At 38.0% G+C, this 18979-nt stretch overlaps 1 pseudogene; it reads left to right on the plus strand.

The window, feature by feature from the left end:
* The first annotated feature begins 5595 nt into the window (after window positions 1-5595).
* Window positions 5596-17641, plus strand: LOC149222384 (benzaldehyde dehydrogenase, mitochondrial-like; annotated as a pseudogene).
* Window positions 17642-18979: the final 1338 nt, after the last annotated feature.

Genomic DNA, 18979 nt, shown 5'->3' on the forward strand with positions numbered 1-18979 from the left:
CTGTGAGGAAGTAAAGAGGATCCTTTTTCACACCCCATTGATTTTTAAATATGTTTGTAATATTTTCCCAATTTCTAATGGTAGCTGTTGGTATCTATCTAAACCAAATCCTCACATTTCCTTCAAGTGACTGTACAAACAATCTCATATAAACGTTTTCTTGTTCAATATTCATGTTGTCTACAAAGTCTAGGAAAGCTTGAAGATGGTCCTCAACTGAGGGACTAGCTTCTCCATTGTACTTGGGTAGGTATCTTAACTATCCAGGTGGGAATGCATCAAGGTTATTAGGTAAGACTATGGTAGCATATCTAGCCTGTACAATAGGTAGGAAAGCCATGATAACAGGTGGTGTATGAAGTACTAGAGGTGTATGAGGTTGTCCAAGTGGAGTATGAGGTGTTTGTGTAGATGTAGATGATGAAGAAGAAGTAGAGGAAGACGATGGTGATTTAGGAGTTGATGGACTAGCTGGAGGTGAAGGAGGAGAAGATCTTCTGAAAGAGTTCAAAGGAGTCCTAAGAACTAACTTTGGGACTTGTAAAGGAATACCCTCTTTTGTTTAAAAAAGAGGATTGGAATATATAGAGAAAGTATCCTTAGATTTTTTAGAAGAAGAAGCTTCAAGTCGGTCAAAAATGGAAGGAAAATGATAGGTGGTATGGGATATGAAATCTGTGGGTTTATATTCTGGTGGATTAACACCCAACTCAGATTCAGTTTTAGGTGATCCTGGAGGTAGTGTGGGTATTGGATGAGATTCTAAGGAATGAATAAGGTATGTTGACTTAAAATCAACTCCTCTATTTAGAAGTTCAACAACCCTAGGTGATAAACGGGAGTAATCAGGATCAAATGGGATATTACTATAGGGGTCAAATGATTATAACTCTTCAAATTGTAGGACTGAAGAGGAAGAAGAAGATGGTTGGTGTCCCCTTTTAGAAATAGCTTTTTTCAAAAGCTTTTTAGGATCTGACAGAGGACTAACTATGTCAGCTTCTGAAAGAGATCTGGTATGTTTAAAAGGTGCCAGCTTGGGACTGTGGAGTTGCCTAGGTGAATGATTTTGACCTTTCTAAACCTATAATCACCTTTAAAGGAAAAAAATGAATGAATATCATTGTCCCAAGGGAAACTTAAATGAAATTTGAATCCCTGACAACGGCGCCAATCTGATATTGTACCTCTGAGATAGTAGTAGGTCAGCTACCAATGCCAGAGCATATAAAAAAATTGTTTTGGGGGTTTTTGGTTTTAATTTTGGAAGACCAATGAATGAAGACAGATGTAGAATTGAAGTAATTAATCCTTTGGGTTATATTAATACTTCAGAAAAGGGTTGCTATAAAGCATTACACAGTGATATAGATCAAAAATAGTGGTGAGTAGAAGACAACAAAAAATATGATTAACATTGTTTCCAGACTATAAAATAGAACAATCATAAGTTGGAAAACCTTATAAACTATGTTCCAAAGGTTCAAGGCAGTATACTTAATGCTTACACAAGATGCTAATGATTTATTGATTAGAGGGGATTATCTAAATAGACAGTTCATTAATCCATTCTCTTAATAGATGATCACTTCAGGAGCTTATAGGAATCAATTGAGACACAAATTGTTCCTACCTAGATATCTCTATAATTCATAAGCATATGAAGAAAAACATAATGATTGAAAACTGGAAAAACTTACACGATAACAAAAAACTATGTAAAACCAAATTCAGAATCCTCTGCTTTGTATTAAGGTTCCAGAAATATTGAGTACATCAAGTGTCTGCAAAAGCTTCCTTCAAAGGTGGCTTCCAGGTTCAAAGTAGAACTAACAGTCAAGACTTTACAAGAAATGAACTATGAATCTTGAACTCCGAACCCATAATAACTCTAGAAGGGAGTTATTTATACAATAATGAAATTAAGGAAATATCCTAAACTTATTAATATTTATTCTAGGAAAGGAAAAGATCTTCATGCAAGAAGATAGGGGTAGCTATTGAACTGCGTCTTGTTGTCCCCTTTTATTCAGTTTGTGTTGCCTTTGTTTGTTTGATATTTTTCCCTTTATGCTGATCGCTTGTTTGTATCCTTCATGTTGGTTTATTTCCTTTAGTTTTATCTTTCATCTGATACCCTTTAAACTTTGTTTAATATGATTTCACCCTGCTGAGTAACCTTTACTGTGATCCTTTTATCCTTACTGTGGATTTCAGATTTTTACTGTGTTTTTGAACAGTAAATCGCTTTGGATTTTATGTTACAGGGCAAAGTGATTTGATATGGTCTTCATATTTGTCCTCCAACTGTACAAAGGCTTTTTCTTTGTAAACCTGAAACAACAGTCTTCACCTGCAAAACACAGAAATCATTTAAGAAAAACAAGGCGACAGAGACGGTCATGAATAGCTTTATTGAGTCTTTAAAGGCTATTGGAAGGAGTCCAGGGAGTATCTGAAGGTAAAATCATGGTTTTTTGGTCACAGAGGCTTATGGAGGGTTCGCTGTGTAAAACAAGCAAAAACATAGCAAAATGATCATTTGGCGTTTAAACGGGAAAAATAGTTTTCCTTTGAAATATGGCGCGATAGTGAACTGTAACCATTTTTTCGTTTTGCAGAAGGTGGTTTTCATCGCACCACTGATAAGGCACAGGTGGTTTTGGGTAGTGGTCACCCGAAATTATTTGAGCCTGACACATAGCAAAGGGAACAGTGGAATTCCACTTTTCGGGTCGGTAACACTCGTACAGAGAGCTAATCTCAAATCGTCGAGGGTCGTTGGATCTGAAGGCTTTAGATCGGACGGTAGCGGAGTGAAGGAGTATGGAGGGTACAAATGATAAAAAAAAGGTGGAAATGGGTGTATTATGGCTTAAAACCTAGATTAGCAGTTAAAATGGAGGTTTAATTATTTCTTCTTTGAAATCATAAAAAATGATTTAACAAAGGAATTCTTTGCAAAACGTGCTATGGCAGATTTCAAAATGTATGAATTCGGGCGGAAAATGATATCTGGTCCAGGCTGGTATCACATATCACAATCGCATTTTAGCAGGGGCAAGGCCCATCGCAAAGGAATGCGATATGGGCCGGACACGATGTGGAAATAAAACCATGAATAATATTGCGTCGGGTCTGGGCTCCCATCGGATATCGGAGATCGCAATGGTGGAGGGTGTATACATCGTATGAGACTTGTGACAAGGGCAGATGCGAAATGACATGAATTGTAATATATATTTGGGTCAGGTTCGGACCCATCACAATCGCATATCACAATGGTGGAGGGCTATGCTCTTACCGGTACTTGCGACGGAGGGGCGGATGCGAAATGGTAATAGGTTATGACATATATTTGTGTCGGGTCTAGGTCCATTGCATCGCATATCGTAATGCATAGGGGAATGTATTCATGTTTCAAGGGCTTGTGATGCGATATTTATGAATTACGTAAAAGGGCATACTGATGAGCAACCTGATGATTGTTCTCTACCTAACTATTGATCTGCCAAGATTAAAGAGTTTGGCCAGATCTTTATTCTCTAACTATAACATCAAATTTAAAGCATGAAGCAGTCAAGATTAAACTATTTGACTATCATGGGTTGTGGCGTTTAAGACAAGCTGCACACAACCATTATTTTGTAGAAAAAGAGTAGTGGCATTTAGACTTGCTCACTTTCAGAGTTTATTTGTTTTATTTTCTTTCTAACCTAACATTTTCTTTTTGCCTTGATTTTTTAGAGCATCTACCTAACATTTTCTTTGATATGGACATCATTACCAAGATATTTTATTTTACTAAAATTTTACTCACTATTATTATGTCCATATCCTAACTTAACATTTTTTCAAATATCTATCTTATCAAAACCAAAAATTGCTACAACATATTCCTCATTTGCCAGATTTATACATGAAATGATTGATTTTGTGACCTTAACCCTAATGACCTAATGGTGACACTGAGCTGAATGGAGACCATGATGATGTGACTAAAGTGATATTAATGATTTTTTCCTAATGGTCGAATCAACTGAGTGATGAAAGTGACCGACATATGAAATTCTTGAGAGAGTGGAAATAGCCCTAGACACACTAGCCAGTGACCAAAATTTTATTTGAAGACTCACTGAAATGACAAAAAATTGACTTGATACCCTAACAACACCTTGTAAGAACATATTTGGTCACTAGTGATAGGCCGAACTGACTGACACTAACACCCTCACAAATAACCTTACTTTTTTTGCAACTTGGGATCCCAACCAATTCATTAGAAAAACAATATTGTGCCCAACCCAAAGTATCCCTTTCTCCAACTTGAGGTCAAACATGCCAAGTTAGAGATCCACCAAGTCAAATTTCAAAAAGTTCTAGAACCTTGTCAGCCATTATGGCTTGGCGAAATTGTGAAAAATGGGTCTCAAAGTGCCACTTGTAACTCCAAGACAATAACTGCCATGTAAACGATGAGAGAGACTTTTGTTTTTGGGTATGTTCTAAACAAAAACCTCCTCCAGTTTTCAAAAAGATTTTCCCATTTGTTCAGAATCCAAGCTTGAAGTTGGTCACACATAAATGCAAAAAATCTTGGCAGAATCACAACAAATAGTTAACTTGAAATTTTGATGACTTGAATGAGTTTTTGAGTGTTGTTGAAGACCTGTGAAGAAACTTGGAGATGTCCACTACACCCTAGAGCCTTTAAACCAAGAAAAAACATCATTTTGACCTCTTCAAACTTGATTCCAAAACTGACCTTCTAGAAGAGCAATGAAAAGAGCATCAAGGAAGACAAACTCATATCTCTATACCATAACACCTGTGCAAAAACTGAAGGAGGTTATTGTGCTTGGTTCCATGCTTAACTTAAACCTTCTTTTGTTTTCCAAAATTCATCTCCATGGATAGATTAACAGATTTTACCTTTAAAAATATTTTATTCATATTTTATCAAAACAAATTAACCACCATATCTATTATCCATAATTGTTGATTTAGGATGAAAAGAATGGAGATTGACAACTCAATTACCCAAACCAAAAAATATGAAGCTCTATTGTAGAAAATCCACACCCATAAGTTTACTAGTTGGTTAAAACAATAGGTAACGATATTATTTATATTATAAGTATACTTAAAAATCAGTATATGGGAATATTGCCATGTAGGAAATTAAATGATTTTTTTGGAGGTTGAATGTATGAATTCTAACTACATTTAAAAATCTAAAACTACACAGGCGGAAGGAGATGGAAAGGTGTATGATACACCTAAATGGCTAGCGTGTGGCCCCAGGAAATTCGTGAATAAGTACAAGGGATTCCTAATCAATGGTTATAGATTCCGTACAAAAAGCATAGAGAATGAGAGAACCACCCAAAATAGTGGCATGTGTATGGAAGGCCAAACAATGATAAGGTCCAGTTCCAAAGATGCAAACGCTTAACTTCAAAACACAACATTTTATGGAGTGGTAGAAGAAATAATTACATTGGACTATTTTTTATGGAGTACACATTGTTCAAATGTAATTGGATTGATGTATACAATAAGAGAGGGATCAAAACTGATGATTCGGGTTTTACAATGGGGAATATGAAGAAATTCTTAAGTCAAAATCATTGGCAAGATGATCCATTTATTCTAGCATCGCAAGCTAAACAAGTATTTTATGTACAAGATCCAGTTGACACTGACTGGTATGTAGTGTTAGCATGTCCTCCAAAAGGATTGAGAAATAATATATCATATGAACCCGAGTATGCAGATTTGTCACATGTTATAGACATTCAAGAAACAAAATGTGTAAGTGAAGAACATATCGATGATGTCGATGTCAACATTGATGTGAACGTGGATTATGTCCATTCTGATTGTGAAGGAATATGGTTGAATATTAAGAAATAAAAGATATTAATTTTTCTATTTTGTTTTGAGAACTCCAAAATTGATATTTGGTTATGGAGGGAGATTCCTTTGTTTATTATCTACTAAATATTTTAGACCCATTTAGCAGATCTATTTTTAGTCCCTGCCTATGACAAAGACTATTTTTTTCGACTTGCACCATTAATCTTGTCAAATTGAACACATGAAAAATTGATATGTTAAAATTTTCTCTAACTTTTGTATTTTCATATTTTTTAAGATTGAAATGAGATTTTTCTATATTACTATTGGACCAAAGTCCTAAAATTTACTCATTTGAAAGAACACAGAAAAATACAAATTTATTGAGCACATGCCATTTTTTTAGCCTTCTTCTGTGATTGTTGGTTCCACACATTCAAACAAACAGAGGTAGGTATTGGGAATGATGTGGGTGCGCTAAGGAGATCACCTACCTCTTGATTGCATAGGACTTATACATGTTGGATGTGTAACGCCCAACAATAACATATTTTTATCTCATGAGGAGAAAATTTGCTATAATATAGTAGGGCTCATCTTGGGACACTACTAGCAGCTTTACTATGGGATGGTGCTTACTCATCTCATCAAGGACACCTCAAATAGATCGTTTATATAACATATATTTGGAATTTCTCTTGTCGATTGCGGGATATCCCCAAAGATCAATTTAAGGAAATTCCATTCTAACTAAATGAGAAGAATATTCTTCTTTGATCCTCAACGAAGAAAAATAATGGTCATCGGATACATCAAAAATAGATTTTGGCTATTGAAAAATGCCAAAGGATAAGGGCTTTGATTTAAGATAAGATGATCTAGTCCCACTGATAGATTCTTTTCATCATAATTGTAAGGATGAGAAGAGGTTTGCACTGCGAACCTTAGCTAGCAGGAAGGAATTCTTGGTTGAATCTAATCAATTAGTAGTGGTAACATCATCCCATTTGCTAATTCTATATATTGGATGAACCTGTTTGCACCCCTTGTTGGTGCTTAGCTTCTTTTATGCATTATTTTATGCCATAGTAGCCTATTGTTGTCCCTTAATGGAAGATGCATAAAACTTAGATATCGGGCAAGCTCTATCTTTTTCTATCGCAAAAGGTTAGAGCAACATCCACACACACATAGGAGGAGTACACTCATCCCTAATATATATGGTATGGGTTTCTTATGCCTGGGCTAAGGAGATACTTACTAGTGATGTAAATTGGCTTTGATGTGGAGACTATGAAAAAGGATAATATCATATGGCACATTAGACACACTGAATGGGTTTGAAACCCTCCTCTTGCATAGATACACACCTTAACATAGGGTGAAACCCTCATAAATCAATATGACACCCTTAATGGCTCTGAAAAGCCTTTTACCTCCCTCCATATAACACTTGATGGGTTGAAACCCTACAACTGGAAGTAAGGAAGGAAGGATGGGTTCACATTTTGGTTGCAGACCATCATAGTTGGATGGGGAAAGTTTAACGTCTCGAAGGCAAGTTTCATCAAGCCTCTCAATCGAAGGCATCCTAGCACTATTATGGAAACCCCCAGAAATTCTATTTTTCCCATTTGATATCACCAATGTGGGATTTCCTCATTGAACCACTCAAAATTAGGTTTTCACACTATGGCAAAATGTGAAATGAGAGGGATCTGCTGGAGTAACTATCATTCTAACTATTTACAAGTAGGGGTTCACATAACGGACCATAATAGTAGGAATGAAGGAATTGGTGTTTGCATAGCTCTCAACGATAACTTCTCTCATGGTGGTTCCCTTTCATGCTGTATAGTTCAGTTTAACCACCTCATCAACTATGCAGTTACTAAAAGCCTTTCCTCTTTGTTTTGTTGAACCTCACTAACTTCATGGGGAACAACACATTTGGCTATCCAAACAACCATATGGAAAATATCTAGCTCGCTCGACCTCAAAGAAAGCCAAGGGGACACTCCCTAACACTCCCTCGCACACATTGCCACACTCTAGCACTTGGCACAATCTTTCCATGTCGCCCTAGCACTCTAGCATTCCTTAGCACTACCTAACATACCTTGTCACTCCCTCCTTAGCACACCTATAACTCACTGGCACTCCCTGTCACACACTCTTATTCATTCATTTCCATGCATTTGAAACTAGCACTCCCTTGTGTTTCCCTGGCACTCCATAATACTCCTTGATATGCATTGGCACACCATAGCACCTGACACATCTTGGCATGTTGCTTTGGACTCTAGCATGCCTTAGCACTACCCAACATACCTTGTCACTCCCTCCTTAGAACACCTGGAGCTCACTAACACTTCTTGTCACAAACTCTTATTCATTCATTTCCATGCATTAATTGACTTAGTGCTCCCTTTTGTTTCCTTGACACTCCCCAACACTTCCTAGCACATGTTGGCACACCTTGGCACCTAACACATCTTGGCCACATGTCACCCTAGCACTCTAGCATGACTTAGCACTGCCTAGCATGCCATGTCACTCCCTCACGCTAGTTGAAGATTCATGTTTTCCCGTTTTCCAAAAAAATGTCGTTTAGGGCCTCAAAACGGCTCCGGAAGTTTAGGACACGAAAAACTGCTAAAAATAGTAACTTGTGCTATAATTAAGAATATTGAAAAACTGAAAGAAACAATGGTGGGGGTCCAAGTGGAATAGACAAGTGGCCACCAATATCCACCTGGATCATTCCTCCCCCCTTAGGAAGAAATGGTCCCCATTGCATTGAGTGCCTCCATGAGATGGGAAAACTTTTGTTGAACTTAGTCCCTCATGAGCCACTTGCCTTCATGTAGGAGTTGGCTAGCGTTGATAACCCAATACAATTGGATATTTTGCTGGTGATTTTTCTTGATCTGTGTGTCCATGATCTGATCAGTTAACACATATGTTAGCTAATTAGTTTGCACATATTAATTACCACTAGTTGAAGAAGTATAGGTGCCCTGAATCAAAGATGATATCTTAACACAAGTTATCGACACTTGAACATAGTTGCCATGGATCTCATGGAAAAAATATGGAGAGACTCTTTGAATCTTAGGAAACATTTTCTCATAATCTACTTAATCTATAAGTGGTAGGGCTTCAATTTTTTCCATTTACTGGGAAATCTCACCCAAAAAGTCAACCATTGAAGAATCAATCCTATGCTAAATCACACCTACCTTCTCATTTTTAAGATCTTTGTGAGCTTTCACCTATGAACCTTAAAGTCAGTTCCCTTTAGCACCTCGAATGGTGGAATAGAAGGCATTGCAATAGGAGGTAAACTCCATTCCCCTTCACCTTTGTCAATATCTCTAGAGACACCTACAATCTATACCCCTCCCTTGACTCAACATGATTCCACTTCCTTTACAAACCCTCCCTTCAAGGGCATCCTCATAGGAAGAGCTTGTGGTTGAAATATTACGATAAAAAAATGGGGCACATCATCTCTTTACAGGGTTTCAAGGGAAGGGTATTGGAAAATAACCGTCTTATCCTCTATAGCCCTTAATACCTTCTCAACGCATAAGTGAAACAACATAGTGATAAATAGACCCAAAGATAGATCTCAACATTTAAGGCCAAATTCAAATAGAAAGAATCACACCATGGATTAAGAATTGACATTTGGTTTGGTAAAACTAATGACCTCCTTTCAAGATCATGACGTTGCCTTTAGCATTCTCAAAAGTAAGGTTTAAAACCCACATTAAAAAGGGGAGATTTTCACCTTAGCCTTTGCAACCTTTGCCCAAGACAAATCTATCTAATTGAGTATTATAGATATGTTAGGTCTTGAAATTGTAGAGTACCCAATCAATGCCTTTGAGAGGCCAACTCCCTAGCTCCAACTAAAATTTAGTCCTATTGAAGAGGCAACTTGAATAATCCTGCTAAAAGGAGACATTTTTCCTTTCTTTTGATTAATTTACAACAAACATTAATGCCTCTTCTTTCTTACCTTCCTCTTCCATTCCCAAACAAAAAAATCATTAATCTTATATTATAAACACTCTCTATATATAAGAATTGGAATCATTTTCCTCAACTCATGGGGTACCTTTACACCTCAACCCATGCAAGTGGACCTAAGTCCATGGTACAACCCATCACACTCTAAGATGGTTCTAATTGTCTCCTCAAAACTAGGGCATAAGACACCTTACAATGAAAAATGGTCAAGACATATCAAACTTATGGGATTTTTGCCTTCATGGCACACATTCTAGGGCATAAGACACCTTACAATGAAAAATGGTTAAGCCACATTATAGGGCATAAGACACATTCTAGGGCATAAGTCCATGGTACAACCCATCACACTCTAAGATGGTTCTAATTGTCTCCTCAAAACTAGGGCATAAGACACCTTACAATGAAAAATGGTCAAGCCATCTCAAACTTATGGGCTTTTTGCCTTCATGGCACACATTCTAGCTAGTTCTCATCAAACATGATGCGCTAACACCACTAACACACACCAAAAGTCCAAGATACTCGTAAGATGTGACCCACACCCAAGCAGTTAGACTACACCTTCATAAAATGCACCTTCAACTTTGGATGTCCAAAAAAAGTAATAGCCTAACCCAATATGGCTTATTTTCGTAGATTTGTGTAATTCAATCCTTATCAAATCCTTGCACCTCCTTAACACTCCATGAGAAATCTACTTGAATGGTCACCTTCCAAGTTCCAACACTTCCTTTTGCAACATGAAAAAACCACATATATATGTTGCAACAACCTTACCAACTTCTTTAGTGGGTTGCACATATATTTCAGATTTCTTCTTCACCTTCCAAAGTGGTAGTGCAAGGAGAGGGTATCAACTTCAATAAAGGAATGTTCACTTAGTACCACTACCAAGTTTCCTTCCCACAACTTGTCAAATGTCTTAAGTTAGCTTCACAACTTCTCATGGTGCATAACATGCTTGTCTACACCTCTATGTGAGACCACAACCTGCAACCCCTCTAACTATTCCACCTCTTCAATCCTTGTTAGAGTATTTTTGGATGTGCACCCATGCCTCAAGTAGAACATAACACTAGCATCCCAAACCTGCATGCTCGTTCCATATTTTAATGCCTCGTTGAAACCACATTATCACACTGCTTAAAATGAAATGTTTACATCTTAAGGAAAAACATCTACTTTTCTTATGACAACCTAAACTATGCGAGTGACTTGGAGAGGACTCCATTTTCTCAAGATAAAAACATTAGGTCTTACAAACCCATTCACACAAAAATTTGAATATATTTAACCTAAAGAAGGGTACATACCCTACTCCTTCCAAATTTGTCATATAACTTTTAAGAAACTAACACATGTTTTTAATTATTAAATCTTTACTATAGACTCTCTTTTGTTTGCACCCACCTAATATGCAAGAACACTTAAATATTTTCAATACAAACAAATTAAGAGCACATGTTTCCTTCTTACACTTAAATGTTTTCAATACAAAGAACTTGTTTCCTTCTAATAACATTCAAATTCCAAAAATACAATATATCTACCTCCATAAATTTTAATAACAAAATAACATTCAAATTTTCCAAAAATACAATACATCTACCTCCATAAACTTTAACAACAAAATCGTTACATAAAAATGATAATCTTAAAATTAGATTATTGTTAGGATGATCTTTCAAACCCAACCAAAAACACGCATGAGGGCGCTAGTTTATCAAATGAAACTAAAAAACTTAGTATGAAAGTGAAAATGACTCTAGTTCATAAAATGAAACTAAAAACTTAGCGTGAAAGCGAAAATAGGCGCTACTTTATCAAATGAAACTAAAAACCTCCACTTCATTGTGCTCTTACCTGAGTTATGGAGGAAATTTTTAGCATATTTTAAAAAAATAAGCGTTAATTTTGCTTTACGAAACCCCTCCCAACCCCAATATCCGTTTAATGTTCTAGAACATGTTAGCCTCCTGCTGCAACAGGTATTCATCTTTCATGATTGACATTTTTACATGCCAAATATGTCATACTCTACAAGCTGTAGTGTTCCATATTTCCACAAGAAGCAATGAAAGTGTGCTGGTCCAAATGCCACTGTTGTATTCTATTTGTGATGAGTTTTTCGGTTAAGGGAAGGCCAAACAGCTAAATCTTGGTCTCCCTAGATTTCAATTTCCTGTTGTAGAATATAGAGAATGCATCTGTCCAAACAGTTTAATCTTGGTCAGATTTGTAGATAGGTAGAGAACCAAAGGGACCCAACTGTTTAATCTGGGCCCTGGCAGAAATAAGTGCAGATTTAGACAGGAAACATTCAAAAGAAAAATTGTAATTCTGGGTCTGCAAGTCTAAGTGCACCCTAATCAGAAAAGAAGAAAAAATGTTAGGACAATAGGCTGGGTAGGTAGTTGTGTGGTTGCAGAATGATAATTTGTGATCAGTTTTGTGGTACAAAGTATTTTATCTTTTCAGATCACAGTTGTCAAGTAGTTTTATTTTAAAGGAGGTACTCAAGCTGGAATTCACTAACCTCCCCTTCTTCTCATTTCCCCCAAGTCACTTACTAACATCCCCCAAGAGGTCAAGATCTGCTTGAGCCTCTTAGTTTCATCATTTCCATGACATTTGCCTTGGTGAGGATCTGCTTCACCCAAGGATTGCTCACTCATCTTTTGTGAGCCTTCTTTTCCCAACAAAGCCTAAGGCCTCATACCTTAGCGCCCTCTATACATCTCCATATTAACTACTAACTTTATTATATAACTCCCTATCAGTTTTTTCCTTCCCCTATTAAAATCATGTATATAAAACTCCCTTATGTAAATACTCCCTCTCGGGCATTATAGCCATAATTCTGCTGAGTCTAGGAAATCACAGTCCATCTGGGGCTGTCTTTAGCCCATTCGAGTCATTAAGGAGCTAGTCTGACATCTGGTCAGCTAGTAACCTCTCCCCTAGCCCAAAAACCCCTCAAAACCTCAAAAAACCCATTTTTGCACCTGTTCCCGATGTTCTGTACATAAAATATTAACCCCGCTTGTCAAAAAACCCATATTCCACCCTTGTCTCTAAGTCCAAATGTAAATGTATCAACCCATGCCTTTTTTAACACATAAAAACCCCATTCCCTAAGTTTAAACCCGCCCACACAAATATTAAAGGAATATTCCTGCGCATATACCGCCCCTTATCCCTCCGTCATATCACACTCCCCGCTAGCAGTTGGATCACCCGCCCCACAGATCAACGGTGGGCGGGCCGTCCCATCCCCGACCTGCCCGACGTTTAGCGTCCGGGAGATGGGCAGTATTACCGTCGTACCTCCTGCCACGCGTCAAGCGTTGGACTGTGGCGGAGCTCTCTCCCCCGAAACCACCGTTGTCCATAAGCGGTGCACCACAAAACCACTTACCGCCCGTGACGTCACATCCCACGTCACCCCCTGCACAACTTCCTCTTACGTCACCCCCCTGTCGAGTCACCTGCCTGCGTGGCCTCCTGCCACATATCCCTGCCACTGTACCTGCCTCGTCACCATCCGTACATGATGATGTCATGCTGACGTCATCCCCCCATGTCGTCCTGATGATGTCATGCTGACATCACCCGTCGTACAATGTCACATCATGCTGACATCATCAGCACTTTTTGGGCGCAAAGGCACGAAAATTGCACTTCGGAGCCCCGGAATCCGATTCTGAGGTAGTTTTTGATGAGCGATTTGCCGCAAATCGCTCATCGCTAGATTTTTTGGGCATGAATGGGGAATCTTCGGGGAATCTTTTCATTTTGCGGCCCCCAGCAAGCCCGAAAGACGCCAAATGACCCACTTTTCCTCGCGAAGCTTGCCGGAAGGGGTAGAAAACAGTTTCGAAAGAAACAGAGGCAGAACAACGGCCATTTATTTGTGAATAAGACCCACAGCACCTCAGAACAACATCAATTTATTGCCAAAGGGTATCGAATGAAGAAGGAGAGCCAAAGAGTATCAGTCGAAGATTTTTTAAGGGCTCAAGGTACTTAAACATTGATGAGCCCCCCAGAAATTCAAATCAAGAGGAGTAAGCCCATCCTAGCTCTCAAATCACAGTCAGAGGCATTTAAAACCGCCGAACAGCAAGGGTGCAAAGACCAATGCACAGTTATAACAGATGAAGAGCACAAAGCCACCAGGACAGATATTAACTCATTTTGATACAGTTGCCCCCAGCAAAGCTCAAAGATATTTTCTGGCATTTATTTCTAGATAGGATTAGGTTAAAGTAATCAATTTTCTGTCAGACCTATTAGGTCGGCTGTAATAGATAATTTTGAATAAATCTTCCCTATATATACCACCCTCTGTATTGTTTAAAGGGTCGGTTGGTTGATAGTTTTTCAGTGGAGACTCGCACTGTATACCTGATATGTTTTCTGTAATCAAAGACTGCTGAAAAGCTTGGAGGAAAGACTGTCTGCTCTGTGTCTAATGGTTTCAAGAAGTGAATTTGGAATTCATGTGCTGCAACATGACTCAATAAGTTTTCCTATCTCTTTTTTTTCCATTGATATACCGTCTAAATAGCAGGAAGAAAGAATAGCTTGGAATTAGTTTAAATACTCTCTATGCTCAATTTCTGCTGTTTATTTATGTTTTCCTCTGGATCAGTCATGAATATGAATTCCCTTCAACTCATATTTCCCCTAATCCATCCATCTTTGACAGTTGTCTAGGAATTCTTAATTGCTCCTAGATAGAGCTCATTCACTTTCCCCCTTTAAGCATAGTGAGAGATTCTTTGTTGCCTCTCATTCCTTATTCCTCATTCCATCCCTTTAAGCTTTAAGTGTTGTTTCATGAGCAGCTACCTTGCTCCTTATTTCTATTGTGACCAAGAAAACGCACCAGCAGTCCGACTCCTTGACACCACGCCCAATGGTTTGAAACTTCCAGACTATGCCTTGCCTCTCTGTCTGAAAACATCAATTTTCCCACCAAAAAACAAAACAAAAAACCCTCTGAACTCGAGACCTAGCCTAACATCCTTTTTAAAAAACAAAGCTAAATCTAAAAGAGAGAGCCCTCTCTGATTGCAGGTTGGCTAGAACCTGCAGTCCAAAGTTGGTCTGTGGTTACCTCGGCCGTATCCTTTTCCGGAGCTTAAGGAAAACCTGAGTGATAACAGAACAGGTAGTGTCTATTAACTTTTCAATAGGCGGGAGTGAAAACTAGATTGAAGATATCACAGGGTAGAGTGAAAACTAGATTGAAGAGATTTACGAATGAGGTTTTTACCAGTAGCAAACCCAGTATCGAACCCCATCCAATCTTCAGTTCATTGATGGTGCTAAGGTATGTTTCATATTTAACTTCACTGCATTTCCATCATCTTCATTTCCCCCATTTTCAGCCTTCAACGCAAGAAGAGTACACACATCTCAGGTCTCTGGTTCAACATCCACTATTTTTTTGCATCCACACTTGTATGTTTAGGCTTTAGTCACTTGTATGTTTAGGCTTTAATATCTGTGCTGCATTTTGTTACTGTTTGCAGGCATGGCATTGGAATTTGATGAGTTTGAGAGGCCATTTATCATATTGAAGGAGAAAATGCAAAAAATCCGAATGAGAGACTTAGATGCTCAAAAGGCCAACATTGCAGCTGTCAGGGCCATCGCAAGAATCTCAGCCCCATGCTCTGGAGCCCCAATCTTCACTTCTAGCTCGAACAGTCCGTTCGTCTAGTACACAGTGGCCCGCCATTGGATTGGCAGCTTCGTCACAAGAAGAATCCATAAAGAATATTGGGATTCAAAGTTTAGGAACAGCCTAAAGTGCTTTGGAAGAACCTATAGCACCACCTGTCCAAGTAAAGTATACATAGCTTCTTATCGATGGACAATTTGTTAATGCGGCTTCTGGAACAACATTTCTAACATTGGATCCTAGAACAAGGGATTTTATTGTCAATGTGGCTGAAGATGATGTAGAATACGTGGACAGTGTTGTAAAGGCTGCACGAAAATCCTTTTGCGAGGGCCCATGGCCGAAAATGACTGCTTATGAGAGATCATGTATTATGCTCCAGTTCGCTGACTTGCTTGAAAAGCATAATGATGAGATTTCAACCTTGGAAACATGGGAAATGGGAAGCCTTATGAGCAAGCAGCCTTGGTTGAAGTGCTAATGACAGTGTGGCTATTTCGTTACTATGCGGGGTGGGCAGATAAAATACATGGTCTTACAGTTCTAGGTGATGGACCTTATCATTGTCAAACATTACATGAGCCTACTGGAGTTGCAGGTCAAATCATCCCTTGGAATTTTCCACTACTTATGTTTGCTTGGAAAGTTGGTCTTGCACTAGCTTATGGGAACAATATTGTATTAAAGAGTGTTGAGAAGACACCATTAACATCTCTTTATGCAGTAAAACGTTTCCATGAGGTTGGACTGCCTCCAGGAGTTCTGAATATCATTTCGAGATATGGTCTAACTACGGGAGCTACAGTTGCAAGACACATGGATATTAATAAGGCTACTTTTACAGGTTCAACTGCTATTGGTCAAGCAGTGCCAGAGTTAGATTCCAAGAGCAACATTAAGCCAGTGACATTGGAACTTGGAGGAAAGTCCCCTTTTATTGTATGCGAAGATGCTGATGTCGATCAAGCATGGAGCTCACTCACTTTGCATTATTTTTCAATCAGGGTGAACGCTATTGTGTCGGGTCACGAACCTTTGTACATGAGAGTATCCATGATGAGTTTCTAGAAAAATAAAAAGCGTGGTGTTTAAGTCAGGTTGTCGGTGATCCTTTTAGAAAAGGTGTTGAGCAAGGCCCTCAGATTGATCAGGATCAATTTAACAAGGTTATGAGTTATATCAAGGCTAGGAGGGAGAGTGGTGCAAAACTTGTAACAGTGGGCGACCAAATTGGTACCAAGGGCTTCTATATTTCCTACCATTTTCTCAGAAGTTAAGGTATGGGAATAACATTTTGGGGATAATTGCAAGTCCGCAAATCTTTCCCCAATTAGTTATGAAAATGCTTACTTTTTACTGTCTTGGTTCTTACTTTTCCACTATAAACTAGATTTTAACTCTCATTGATGATTGAAATCCACATATATTCAAGATGACATTATTATGGATTTGTTTGCTACTGTCTTTAACAGGTGGAACTAGACACAAGTAATATAGGAGTGAGGGTATTGTTAGTTTGAGCACATATTTTCCTTTACTGCTTAACATGAATGACGTTGTTATACTTATCTTACCTCTGTTTAGGTGACAAAATGAGGATGACATGGCCATAGCTACTAACAAAATATTTGGTCTAGTAGAGTCAATTATAAAATTCAAGTAAGTATAGATGATGGCTGAATTGATTCTGAAGATATTGATTTCACAATGTATGTTTGAATTTTGATTTAACAACTATATTTTTGGTGGATACTATTTGCTACTATCTTGTGCAGAACTTTAAACGAAGTAATAAAGCAGGCGAATGCTACACATTATGGCTTGGCAGTAGGGGTGTTTACAAAGAATATATAGTCTACAAACACTCTTACTTGGGCATTATGTGTCAGAACAGTTTGGGTTAATTGCTTTGACATTTTTGATGCTAGTATACCTTTTCGTGGCTATAAAATGAGTGGAACTAGAAGAGAGAAGGGTATCTGTAGTCTCAATAACTACTTACAGTTTAAATTCATTGTCTCTCCTTTGAAGAATCCAACCTGGTTGTAGGATGTTAGTTCATACAAAAGGTTCTATTATGTGGGGGAACATATTCAGTTCCTGATGTTCCTCTCAAGTCAATCTAATTTGAATTTAACTTTATCTATCAATAATAATGTATATGACCTTCAGATAGGTGTGATGCTCTTGTTTTCCTATGAACCTGCACAGACGTGTCTCTCAAATATTCTGTAGTTTTAGAATTTGGAACTCAATTATCATGGCCATATCAAATGCGAAATGAAGGGTGTCATAGTTTCTTCCATGTGTTATGGTTCTTGTTTTTCTGTGAAGGTGCATAGTATGTCTCTGGAAGACTCTGTAGATTCAGAATTTGGAACTCAATTATCATGTTCATATAAAAAAAAATGATGTTAGTTCGGAGAAACACAATAGAAATAAAACTTTTTTTGCAACAGACAAACATCACAAATAATGGAGAAACAACAACATTACTCAATCATATTCTATACTCAATCATAGACATTAGAAGAGATAAATTGACAGCAGAAAAGAAAACAAATAACTAGAGAATAGAAATCACTTCATATTACACAACAGGCTTGGGAGTTGGCTTGCCTTGTTCAGGCTGAGAAAATACATTTTTATAGAGGCTGATGCTCAGGCTGAGAAAATAAAAAGTTATAGAGGTTGAAGGAGGATCTAGAATCATGCATGTGATTCAGATGCAAAGCTAGAAACAAATGGCGGTGTGGCAAGTTCGGCGCGAGTGTGGCGGTGACGGAAAAGTGTCAGGGAGTTGGTGTTTCATTAGCACAGTGTGAGTCAATTTGGATTCACACTTCACATTAATGTCTGTTCACTTTTCAACAGGTGGGAGTGAAAAATAGATTGAAGAGATCACAGGCGGGAGCGAAAACTAGATTGAAGAGATTTATGAATGAGGGTTTTACTAGTAGCAAACCCAATATCAAACCCCATCTGATCTTCAGTCCATTGACGGTGCTATTGTATTATGAATTATGAAGAACAATAGCTAAGGTTAGAGATATAAATGGCGAGCCTTTTAAATTTTTAGGCATAGGATAATAATACCTAACTCTAAGAAAATACCTAGCAAAACCTTGCAAAATGAACTAAGGATGAAATCTGCATCGCAAATCACAAATCACACTTTTCCATGTGACTGTCTTAAAACATCTTTCAAAGCTTGTGGTCTGCGATCAAATCTCCTGTTACGATAGCTCGATAATAGCACCTTGTCATTTCACAAATCTCACTTTGTGCTTCGCAAACTTTGCAAGAAATTTAGCTATGCCATTAGAATGTCCATTAGCGATTTGTGAAAAATGATATTGCGATATTCGCAATCGCATTTCAATTTAT

Source organism: Pinus tabuliformis, chromosome Q (assembly GCF_031772625.1).
Source record: "Pinus tabuliformis cultivar Carrire ecotype Pingquan chromosome Q, CPIR1, whole genome shotgun sequence".
NCBI classification, from domain to species: Eukaryota; Viridiplantae; Streptophyta; class Pinopsida; order Pinales; family Pinaceae; genus Pinus; species Pinus tabuliformis.